The sequence below is a fragment of the Eschscholzia californica genome, unplaced genomic scaffold (genome assembly GCF_041429995.1).
Source record: "Eschscholzia californica isolate CP2 unplaced genomic scaffold, dmEscCali1.0.p SCAF_5, whole genome shotgun sequence".
Classification (NCBI taxonomy): domain Eukaryota; kingdom Viridiplantae; phylum Streptophyta; class Magnoliopsida; order Ranunculales; family Papaveraceae; genus Eschscholzia; species Eschscholzia californica.
In genome coordinates, this window is record NW_028238472.1 from 17,085,481 (window position 1) to 17,097,714 (window position 12,234).

Consider the following 12,234-nt stretch of genomic DNA (forward strand, 5'->3'; position numbering starts at 1 on the left):
ATCCCCCTTTCTTCTTCCAATCTAACTGGGACACAGTTAACATAGATATTTACCTTTTAGTCCAGAACTTCTTCCGCACCGCTGAGCTCCCACCAGACATTAATCACACCCACATTTGTCTAATCCCCAAAACAGTTGTTCCTCAAACTCCGGCGGACTATTGACCAATTATTTTACTCAACACAACATACAAAATTATCACGAAAATCCTAGCTGGGAGACTGAAATTCAATCTCAACCCTATTATTTCTCCTTTCCAAGCAGCTTATGTCCCATACAGACAAATATCTGATATCATTGTTATGGGAGAAGAAATTATTCACTCTTAAAAAAAAAAACGAAATGAGAAAAAGGATACTTTTGTCTCAAGTCGGACACGTCAAAAGCTTATGATAGAATAGAATGGTCTTTCCTGGTGAATATATGCAAAGACTGGGATTCTCGGATCATTGGATAAAGATGATCTTCAACTGCATTTCTACCTCCTCTATGGCTGTCCTCATAAATGGTCACCCTGGACCAAAGTTTCATCCATCCAGGGGGATTAGGCAAGGGGACCCTCTTTCACCCTTCCTTTTCACTCTAGCCATGGAAGGGCTGAGTCGTCTCCTCGCTTCCAACCTGGACAACGGTAAATTTTTAGGCTTCCCCACTAATAATCCTAACCTTACAATCACTCATCTGCTCTTCGCAGACGACTGCATCATTTTTGGGCAAAACTCGCTTGATAATGTACATAATCTCAAGAACATCCTCAACCTTTTCTTCTTTGCCTCTGGTCAAACGATAAACTATGCAAAATCTAATATATTTTACTCCAAAAATTCTCCTCCAAAATTTAAACGTATTAGAATGAGAACTCTGAAAGTCAAATAAGTTTCCATGTCGGAAAGATACCTAGGTGCTCAGCTGTTCATAGGAGCGCACAAAGCGAAGGTCTTCAATAACATTCCTTGATATCAGATGCAATGCTTTGTCATTCCTAAAGGCATAAGCAAACGCATAGCGATTTTGCAAAAGTCCTTCTGCTGGGAAAAATCCAAAGGCATGTGTACCAAAGCTTGGTCGTACATCTGCCTTCCGAAAGAAGTTGGGAGGGCTAGAAATTCATTATCCTAACCTAGACAACTCAGCTCTCCTAAGTAAATTGGCCTGGCGGCTGAAGTCTGACCTAGAAGCTATATGGGTCCAATTCCTTAAAGAGAAATACTTCCCTAACACTGACACTCCGGGACCAGCTAAATCCCATCATTCGTGGAACTGGAAGGTCATTAGAAAACACTAGGACCTCATTGAGAGTCTGATTACATGGGAAGTCCACACAAGAAAGAACATCAACATCTGGAAGGATAAGTGGATCCCAGGTATGGACAATCAGGTTCAAAATACTGCCAACTCTGACTTAACCAAAGTATCCCAACTTATCAACAATAACAATTGGAATGATGTAATTCTTAGACATAATTTTAATGAAGCCACATGCAACCTAATTAAAGCAATTTCTATTCAAAGCGAAGGAACAGATAAAATGAAATGCAACTTAGCCTAATAAGGAAACCACTCGGTTAGTTCTATGTACCAACATCGGAGTTCTACTCAAAATTCATCTACGACTCAAGACATCAATTAGAACTTCATCTGGTTTATCCCTACCGTCCCTCGAATTCAACTTTTCATCTAGAAGATTTGTACTAAAGCACTCCCGGTTCGTGAACGCATAGGTACATTTATAGGTAATAATTTTAACTGCCCAAATTGCACGAGCATTGAAACCATAGAACATGCACTTTTGCAGTGTCCTTTAGCTAAAAGTATATGGTTCCATTTTAACATTATATCCACTAATATAACTTCATTATCTGAGTGGATTTTCTCATGGCAAAACCCGGAACAAATTAGTTGCACAATAGATAATATTCACTTTGTTTCTATCTTTTGGCATATATGGAAAACTAGATGTGATCACTAACATTAATGTTGACGCCTCATTTGGGAATGTTGAAACGAACATAGGTACCAGCATGATTGTGCACAACTCTCAATCTATATATATATATGCAAAGGTGGGCACAGCCTGTGCCAGAAATAGTGAAGAAAGTGAAGCGATCGCTATTCTCAACAGCCTCTTATGGGCTAAGGAAACTAATCAAATGCAGGTGATTGTGGAAAGTGACAATATTAACTTGATACATGATCTCAATAACCCCAGACATCAAGTGCAATTGCAGTTGATGGTCTATATCGGAAGAATCAAAGTCATCAAAAGAGAACTTCAAAGTGTCAGATTCACCCACGTCAAAAGAAATCTCAATATTAAGGCAGACAAACTAGCCAAGTGGGCTCGCAGAAAATATAAATCTAAATTGTGGAACTGTATCCCGTACTTTCTATTAAATATGTACTGTAATGCTACTCTAGTTCCTTAGTTTTAATATATCTATCTTTTAACAAAAAAAAAATGTGGGGCAATGGCAATAGCCGTAACACTAATTCTTTTGTGTTAAAAATTGTGAGGCAATGGCAGTTTCGTAATAAAATGTGTGTAGATAACTCATTTGCAATTGATTTGCCTGTCCCTGTAACTAAAAGGGAAGGTAGCTATGATTTCAGGACGTGATCCAAGATCAACGACCCACAAGCGCGTGCTCATGCTTTCCGGCATGAGCTCGAGCTCATTGAATCACTCCTCTTTATTTAGAGTCCATTTAGAATGTAATCATACATTAGTATCATTACATTTTCCTAAAATGTGTTCTGTTGTGTTTTTGACTTTGTATAAGTGTTTTGTCGTGCTCTTTTCTATTATTTAGCATGTTTTTTCAAAAAATTTTAAAATGTGTTTTGTTGTGTTTTATCCATTTCTATTTAGAATCAATTCAGAATGTAAGGATACATTAGTATTTATTGGCAACGACTTTAGGTAATAAAGGATAATCTACCCGAAATAAATTTTCTAGGGAATCCATGTTTTTTTAGTATACTCTCATGACATATTTTATTTTAGTCCAAAAACTCATTTGATCAAACATTGCTCCCTAATCTACATCTTCTTTATCGCCTTTAGACCACCAGGGCCTGCCCTGGGTCAAGGCGACCCAGACGGCCGCCTAGAACCTCCAAATTTAGAGGGCCCAATTTATATAATATTTATATATGGATAGTATTATTACATTTACCTTTTTATCCACATGCATATGATGTCCATTTGGGTAGCAGAGTTGGTAAAGTAGACGGTTAAAGAGTCGCGGGTACCATTGCTGATGAAGAAGAGCTTGTAGATGATGGAAAGAGAAGAAAAATTGTACTTGACCACAGTGATGATGTGAGGGTGAAAGCGGCCAGCCCAATAAGGCCGCTCACCAAATGATAGTACAAAGCTGGAATTGTCGGGGAGCGGGGAATGCTCCGACAATTCTGTCCTTGAATTCATTCCTCCGGGCAGTGAAACCTTCAATTATTTTTCTGTCTGAAACAAAATTATCGCAAAATTCATCAGAAATTTGGATTCGTAAATTGTTATACAAGAATTATTTTATTGTTCCGGCTATTGGATTGAGCGGAGGGTTATGGTTGTTATGGGATGACGAGGTTGATATTGAGATTGTTTCATCTTCGATGAATCACATCCATTCTAGAATAAAAGAAGTTGGAAAAAGGCAGAAGTGGAGTTTATTATCAGTTTATGGACCTCCTAGTACTAAAGATAGAGAGGGTTTCTGGGACTTCTTAAGGAACTTTGGAACACAAACAGGTGAACCTTGGTGTGCTATAGGTGATTTCAATGCTATTGCAGAAGAAGTTGAAAAATGGGGAGGGAATGGTCTAAATAGAAAAGCTGCGGAACAATTCAGAAATATGATTGATGATTGTAATCTGATTGATCTTGGATACTCTGGACCGGCTTACACTTGGGTGAATGGACGTGGAATTAATTATCATATTCGGGAAAGATTAGACAGAGTTCTTGTTAGCCCAGATTGGAGTATTAGATTTCCTGATACAATAGTTAAACACTTGCCGAGAATTAATAGTGATCATGCTCCGATTCTCATGAATACGTCAAAAGCAAAAATTAAGGGACCCATCCCCTTCCGATTTGAGGCACATTGGACTATTCATAGTGACTTCGCAGCTGTTATGAAAGAGAATTGGCAACAAACTAGTGGCAGCTTCACTCATAAACTCACACAATTGGCTAGTAAACTTTCATATTGGAGTAAGAATCGAGTCGGCCAACTCTTCACACAACTAAAGGAAAACGAAACCTTACTCCTAGAAATTCAGAATCGAACACCAATGGTGGAGAATTTAAAAGAAGAAAATTGTGTATTAGCTAATTTGGAGAAACTTAGAAAATTAGAAGAGGTCTTCTGGAAACAAAGAGCTAAGAAACATTGGGTTGAAGATAATGACAGGAACACTAGATTTTTCCATTTATCTGTGTTGAATAGGAGAAAAAAAAATAATATACACGCGGTTAAATTGGCAGATCATAGCTGGTCTTCGGATCCAACAAAAATTACTAACGAGTTTTTGAATCACTTTTACAGGGCATCAAGAGCGGAGCAAATTGAAGAGTTCCCCCCGACAATTGAATTATCTGATCGGCCGTTATTAGAAACAGAAAATATGATGATTAGCACTGTACCTTCAAAGGAAGAAATCTGGCAAGTAATCAAGAAGATGAAATCATGTAAAGCACCGGGACCCGATGGATACTCTGCTATTTTTTATAAACGGTGTTGGAGTATTATTGGCGATGAGGTGACTTCTCAAATCAAAACCATTTTTGAATCAGGCCAACTCCCAGGTAACTTGAATCATACCTTTATAACATTAATCCCCAAAGTGCAGGCACCCGAAACTCTAGTTGATTTCAGACCTATTGCTCTATGTAATGTCCTCTACCGTATCATCACCAATCGGATTCGACCGTTGCTTGGAAATTTAATATCTGAGGTTCAAAACGCTTTTGTACCAGATCGCCAAATATGTGATAATATAATAGTTGCTCAGGAGATATTTCATTCTATCGCTAATACATCGGCTAAAGATGGATCCTTTGCGCTTAAAGTTGATATGGCAAAGGCTTATGATAGGATAGATTGGAATTTTCTCAGTGAGGTTCTCAAGCGGTACGGAATCATTGCAAACACCCACTTGCTCATCATGAACTGTGTAACTACGGCGTCTTTCTCAATATTATTAAATGGAAGACCGAAAGGTCGTTTCTACAGTAAAAGGGGACTCAGGCAAGGATGTCCACTTAGCCCATACTTATTTATTTTGTGTTCAGAGACTCTTACAAAATTGGTGGTTCAGGCAGAAAATAATAGTCTCTACAATGGGCTTAAAGTAAATCGTTATGCACCAAGTATTAGTCATCTTATGTTCGCGGATGACTTATTCTTCTTCAGAAAAGCATCAGATTTCAATGTAGAGCAATTGAAAATTATACTGGATAAATATTCGAATTGCTCGGGTCAGTTAATAAATTACAACAAATCTTCTATCCAATTTATTTGTAATTGTGATCCCGTTAGAAGAGAAAAAATCTTAAGCATTTTGGGAGTTAAGGAGATGAAGAAAGACGATGTTTACTTGGGCAATTATTTATTGAAGTCGAAGCACAAAATAGCATCCTATGATTTTATTGTGAACAAGATAGAGAAGAAATTATCGGGATGGAAGCGTAGCTCTTTATCTCATGCCGGCCGAACTGTACTACTCAAAAGTGAGCTCGCATCCATACCTATATACTTCCTATCAACAAATATAGTGCCTAAAGGAGTTATTACAAAAATTGAGCAATGTCAACGAAACTTTTGGTGGGGACACAATACGGAGAAATCCAAGATGCATTACATAAATTAGAAGAAGATGCAAGCAAGTCAAAAAGAAGGGGGACTAGGCATTAGAGATATGGGAATGGTCAATCAATCAATGGTAGGAAAACTGACTTGGCGCTTCATACAAGAACCAAGAGCACTATGGGTTCGACTATTGAAGGCCAAATACCTAAAAACCGGAAGCTTTTGGACCCATAAAGCAAAACAGTCCAGTACCTCTACTTGGAAAAGCATACTAGAAATGAGAAAATTCTTAGAAGATGGAACCTGCTATTTGGTTGGTGATGGCTCAGTAGCTCGAATTTGGGAGGATCCGTGGGTGCCAAACCTAAGAGGTTTTAAGCCAAGTAAAAAACTGCAGAATCAAGAAGTTCCGAATCTCTTTTATGTTCGTGATCTTATAGACCAACAAGGAGAATGGAAGAGGAGTATCATTGATGATACTTTTGATGAGATCTCGGCCAGAGCAATATTACAGATACCTTTAAACAAATCAGGAATGAGCGACAAATTGATATGGGTACATACGGCGAAAGGGGAGTTTACTTCAAAATCCCTCTATACCACTATTAATAAAGAGAAACCATCTTCATCAGTTAGAATGGAACTACCATCTGGATTGTCTTGGAATGTGATATGGAAGAAGATAAACTTAGTACCAAGAGTTAAAATGTTTTTATGGAGGCTCTTACATGATGCATTACCAACTAAGATGAGATCGCTAAAATTCAATCCACAGGCCTCGAAAACATGTGCAATGTGCAAAGAAGAAGATGAGGATTTGGACCATTTATTTCGAAAGTGTAGAGTTGCTAGAGAAACTTGGCTGGCCTATCCGCTAAATCTGCGAGTCGACGGTGATGAAAGCTTTCCAGAGTTACTATGTCGATGGATAATAGGTAAAGAAGAGGAGATTATTGCACTTTGAATTTATATAGCCTGGTGCTTATGGAAAGCTCGTAATAAATGTGTGTTCGAAGGCACATTCCCAAATAGCTATAAAATTATTCAAGAGGCTCTGACTTTATTAACAGACTTCGCATGCTCAAATTCAAATCTAGATGCCCCCAATGAAGAGAGCTCTCATCAGCCAATACAAAATTGGATCCCGCCAGATCAAGGCAAACTTAAAATCAACTTTGACGCTGCTTTCAAGGCTGGAAGAACAGCTCTGGCTGCGGTTTGTAGGAATGATGGTGGTGAATTCGTAATGGCAACCACCGCAAAAGTATTGACATACTCGGCGTTGGAAGCGGAAACAAAGGCAGCAAAGTTGGCACTTTCTATGGCGTTGAGTATTCCTGAATATGATTGCATTATTGAAGGTGATGCGTTAACAGTTATTAATGCATGCTCGAGGGACCCAATCGAGGCACCATGGAAGATCAGACCTATCATTATGGAGATTAAAAGTGAAGTCTTGAAACTTCAAAATTATTCATTTTCTTTTGGTCCTCGAAAGGCAAATCATGTTGCACATCAATTAGCACAACATGCTTTCAATTTAAACTTAAATCAAACTATGGAGATCCTACAAACTCCTAGTTGTATTGTAAGTCAGTTGGCGACAGATGTAGCCAACAATAAGTTAAGCTCGAGTAGCTAATAAATTGAGGCATTTGCCCCCTTTTATCAAAAAAAAAAAAAGACGGTTAAAGAAACAAAGGTCTGAGGTTCCACTCTTGTGAGTTACATTATTTTGTAAATAACTTTTTTTTTGAAAGGGACACGAAAAGAACAAATGTATCCTCAAATAACAAAATCTATCCAACTTCTAATTTTACTAATTTGTGGTTTAGTGAAACCAATTGAAGTTAAAGTGTTTATCACACACTAACTAACAAGATGTTTAAAAGGCAAAGAGAAGATCACAGAACTTAATTTAATTAACTACTCATGGAAGCCAAAAGACACCTAAATAAAAGAGAACAAAAATCAAACTAAATACATCTATAATCTATTTTCTTCTCTTTTCTAATTTCTCTTCAAACTTCACTCACATTTCTATTACACAAGTACATAGAGATAAGCCTCTTGTTCCTTTAAGTTTCTTTCTTATTTATGTTTTGTTTATGTTCAAATTCTTATTTCTACTTCTAATAAGTTAAAATATTTATTTGATTAATATATAATTTTGTTATTGTCTCATTAGATAGGTATGCTTTCAAAAAGGTATTTTTGCGGCTTTGAAAAAAATTAAAATTAAATCAAGATTTGGTTAAATCACAAATGGAAGCTATGGATAAATTCACAAAGAAAAAACAAGATGTAGGGGCCTCCATCGATACGTTCGCGTAGGGTCCCCAAGAGTCAGGGCTGGTACTGACCATAATTTCTCACCAACACCATTGCCACCTCTTCTCTTTCATTTCTTCTCCTACCTAACTCAGTGCTACCCTATCTCCCTCTTGTTTCTTTCGTTCACTCTATCTCTCTCTGCTGACAATCTCTTTGTCGTTCTCAGTCTAGATCTCTTTCTCTCTCCCTCTCTTTCATTGTGGATCACTCTCATTATTTCTCTCGTTGGAGACATATCTCTTGCACGGTCTGTATCTCTCTTTCTCACAGTCCCTCTCTCAGTCCGTATAGATTTACTTGTGGAAATCGAAGAGTTCGTGGCCACGAATCGTTTTGTGGCCATAAAATGATCCTGGCCATGAAATGACCATGGTCACGATATCCTCGAGGAGGATTTCATCAGAAACCCTCCTCGATGTAAGGTTCTGATGAAGGGAATACTTTCTTCTACCGAAAAGGTGTGTGTGAGAGAGGTGGAGTAACAATGAGAGATCGATTGAAAAACAGTGAGAGATTGAGAGAGAAACAGTGACAGATCGAGAGTCTCTCGACGAGAGACATAGATAGTGAAAGCAATAGAGAGACATAGTAAGAGATAGACAATGAGGAATCGAGAGAGAGAGAGAAAGGGAGAGAGAGAGACGAAGAAAAGAAGATGGAAAGAATAACAGAACAAGAGAGAGATGGTGAGAGATAGTGCGAAAGAGAGAGCTACAGAAGATATATCTATATTATAAGGAAGGAGGGTATCTTTTTAGAATATACCCTCCTCGCTTAATGGCTAGGATCTTCTCTCACAAACTTATCTTGAGTGGTTGGGATTTCCTCCCTCACTTATGTAAAAGTGTAATTTTAATTAACCACTAGGGTGTTAAGGTAAAAACAGTTCCTTTCGAAATGAAATTGTCCGCCCAAACCAAATGAATTCAGCTGGATGAAGAAGCTCCATCATTTTAAAGATTTGGCAACAATTCCGTCTCATACCTCTCTTTTTCTCTCAATTAATAATCACCATCCTTCAAGTTTTTAAGGTATTTTAAATGTATGGTTTTCTTCCATGTTCTTCTTTTAAGCTTTTGTCAAATTTTCCATCTCACATCTTTATTTTCTTATCAGCATCTTATGGGTTTCATTCCATTTTTATATTCTAGAAACTAAAAAGAGAGTCACGAATTTCGATTTAAGGTTTAACACCATTGTTGTCACTGCATTTTCAATTTAGGGTTTGGGTAAGGAGATTTCTTTTTTGAGGGATCATATTTGTAAAGAATGTTTTCAATACTATGAAACGAGTTCTATTACTGTGTTGGGATAAGATAGTGGTGATTTCTTATGAGTTCGGAGGGTTGATTCTCATATTGGGTTTAGTGACATCTATGGATATATGGAAATACCTAGAATTTATTTATCTTGAGAATTGAAAGCCAAGAAGTCATCATTAAGAAATAAACTTCAAACTATTAAGAAAGGAACTGCTTCGATCTCTGAGTACTTGAGTAAGATAAAGAACATAGCTGACTCTCTTGTGGATGTGAATGATAGAGTCAGTGATAGTGAATTATCTAGAATAGCTTTACAAGGATTAGACAAAGAATACTCACAATTTGTTATAACTATTCAAAATGGAGATGTAGTTCAGCATTTTGCAGAATTAAGTTGACTAACTCATCATGAACACTGGTTGAAAGAAAAGGAAACAAGTAAGGACAATGAATCTTATTTTGTCAAGAAATTTCAGAATAAGAGTGTTATGAGATCACCATTTCAGAATCAAAGATTGGTAAATCAAAACCAATCTTTTGAAGGAGCACAATCAAAAGCATTGAATAAACAAAATGATAGTCAAACACTTCTCAAACAAGAGGGACTTTCTTTGATTTCACTACAGTTCCTTGTGCCATGTGCTATAAAGGGGGACACAAAACCAGATAGTGTAAAATGATGTTCAAAGATTTTTTAAAATCCTTCTTGAAGTAAACCATCTCCAAGAAATTTTGCAAATTTACATTTGCAAGAGATTGAGGAAGAAGAAGATGAGTTTGCTGGTCAAAATATTGAAGAAGTGGAAGAAGCTAATTACAATATTATAGAACCACAACCCATTTTTTAAGAGACAAATTTATCTTCTCAACATAAACAAGACAAGAAATGGATTGCAGATACTGGAGCTACAAGTCATATGACTTATTCAAAAGGCAATCTCAGTGAAAGTACACCCTATCAAGGTACCAATGGTGTTCTTATTGGAGATGGGAAGTCTTTGAATATTTCCAACACAGGACAAGTCACTGTCATGGTTGGTACAACCTCTTTTGAGCTCAAAAAAGTACTTCATGCGCCAAATATTCAAAAGAACTTATTGTCCATTTCTAAGTTCACTAAAGAGAATTTTTCTAGTGTGGAATTTCTACCATGGGGTTTTCTTTCAAGAGACTTGTGGTCTACAGAAGTCTTAGTTGATGGACTAATGGTTAATAACCTACATAGCATTGATTTCACAATCAATCCTTACACCCACCATCAAGATGGGTCTGAAGAAGCATATTCAGTGAGTGCCTCAGCCAAGACTTGGCACAATAGACTTGGCCATCCATCAAGGGATGTTGTTCTGGGGTTAGAAAAAAACTAAATGATCAAATTGACTTCAAGGGATTTTCATTCTGTCTGTTCTTCAGGTCAACTTGGTAAAAGTCAAAGATTGCCATTTCTTTAGGCTGAGAGTGTATCCAACAAGTTCATGGATGATTTTAACAGGTTCTTTTGGTTCATTGATGATTTCAACAGGTTCTTTTGGATCAATCCAATGTAAAAGAGGTCAGATAGCTTAAGGTGTTTTCGACATTTTTCAAAGACATTATGAAAAGCTATTCTCAGCTACTATCAATTGTTTTCAAAGTGATGGAGCACTTGAAATAGCCAAAGGAGACTTTCTAGATCATTTGAACAAGTGTTGTATCCTCTTTAGAAGCTCCTTCCCATACACTCCAGAACAAAATGGGAAAGCTGAGAGAAAGAACAGACACATCACTTCAATGGGCAATGCTTTGCTATTTCAGGCCTCTATGCCTAAGCATTTTTGGTTCCATGCCTTTGACACTCCTGCCTACCTTATCAACAGAACATCTAGCAAGTCTCTACCCTCATCAGAATCATCTTTTGTCAATAAAGCTTTGCCATTACCACCTCTTGCTCATGGTCCCATTCAACTCAATCCACCATATCACACTGACTATTCTCAAACTGATCAAGAGGCACTATCCACACTTTCTCTCATATCACCTTCTTCATGCACAATCTTCTTCATCCCAACCCGTAAATCCCTCTACCTCTTCATAACAACCTCTAATGGATTCACCATGTGGAATCACTAAACCAAAGAGAATCCCAGACCATGTGGCTCATTTCACCACGCCACATGCTCTGTCCTCATCCTATATAGTTGTTGTTTTCCCTATTCCTGAACCTAGGACATATAAAGAGGCCATCAAATCAGAATATTGGCTTGAAGCAATGCAAACAAAATACAATGCACTCATTCAGAACCATACTTGGACCTTGGTTCCTAAGCTACCCTATATGAACATTCTTGGGTGTAATTGGATATTCAAAGTGAAATAAAAGTCAGATGGTTCCTTAGAGAGATACAAGGCTAGACTTGTGGCTTAGGGATATGATCAGTAGGAAGGTCTTGATTATCAAGAAACATTTAGCCCAGTTGTCAAAATTCAGACAGTTGGGATGACACTTACCATTGCGGTAACACATAAGTGGACTATACAACAGCTAGATGTTTCGAATGCTTTTCTCGATGGAGATTTGTCTGAGTGTGTTTATATGAAACAACCTCCTGGGTTTGAAGACACTCAACATCCTGAGTTTGTATGTCACTTGAAAAAATCCCTCTATGGGGTCAAACAGGCCCCCAAGGGCTTGGTTTACAAGGATTGCTACTTATCTTCAACAATGGGGTTTTGCTCAAAGTTCCCCAGACATCTCTATGTTTGTATATCATCAGGGTGGACATTTATTCATTTTCCTCCTTTATGTGGATGATAGTATTCTTACTGGGTCCAGTGAGCAGCTCATG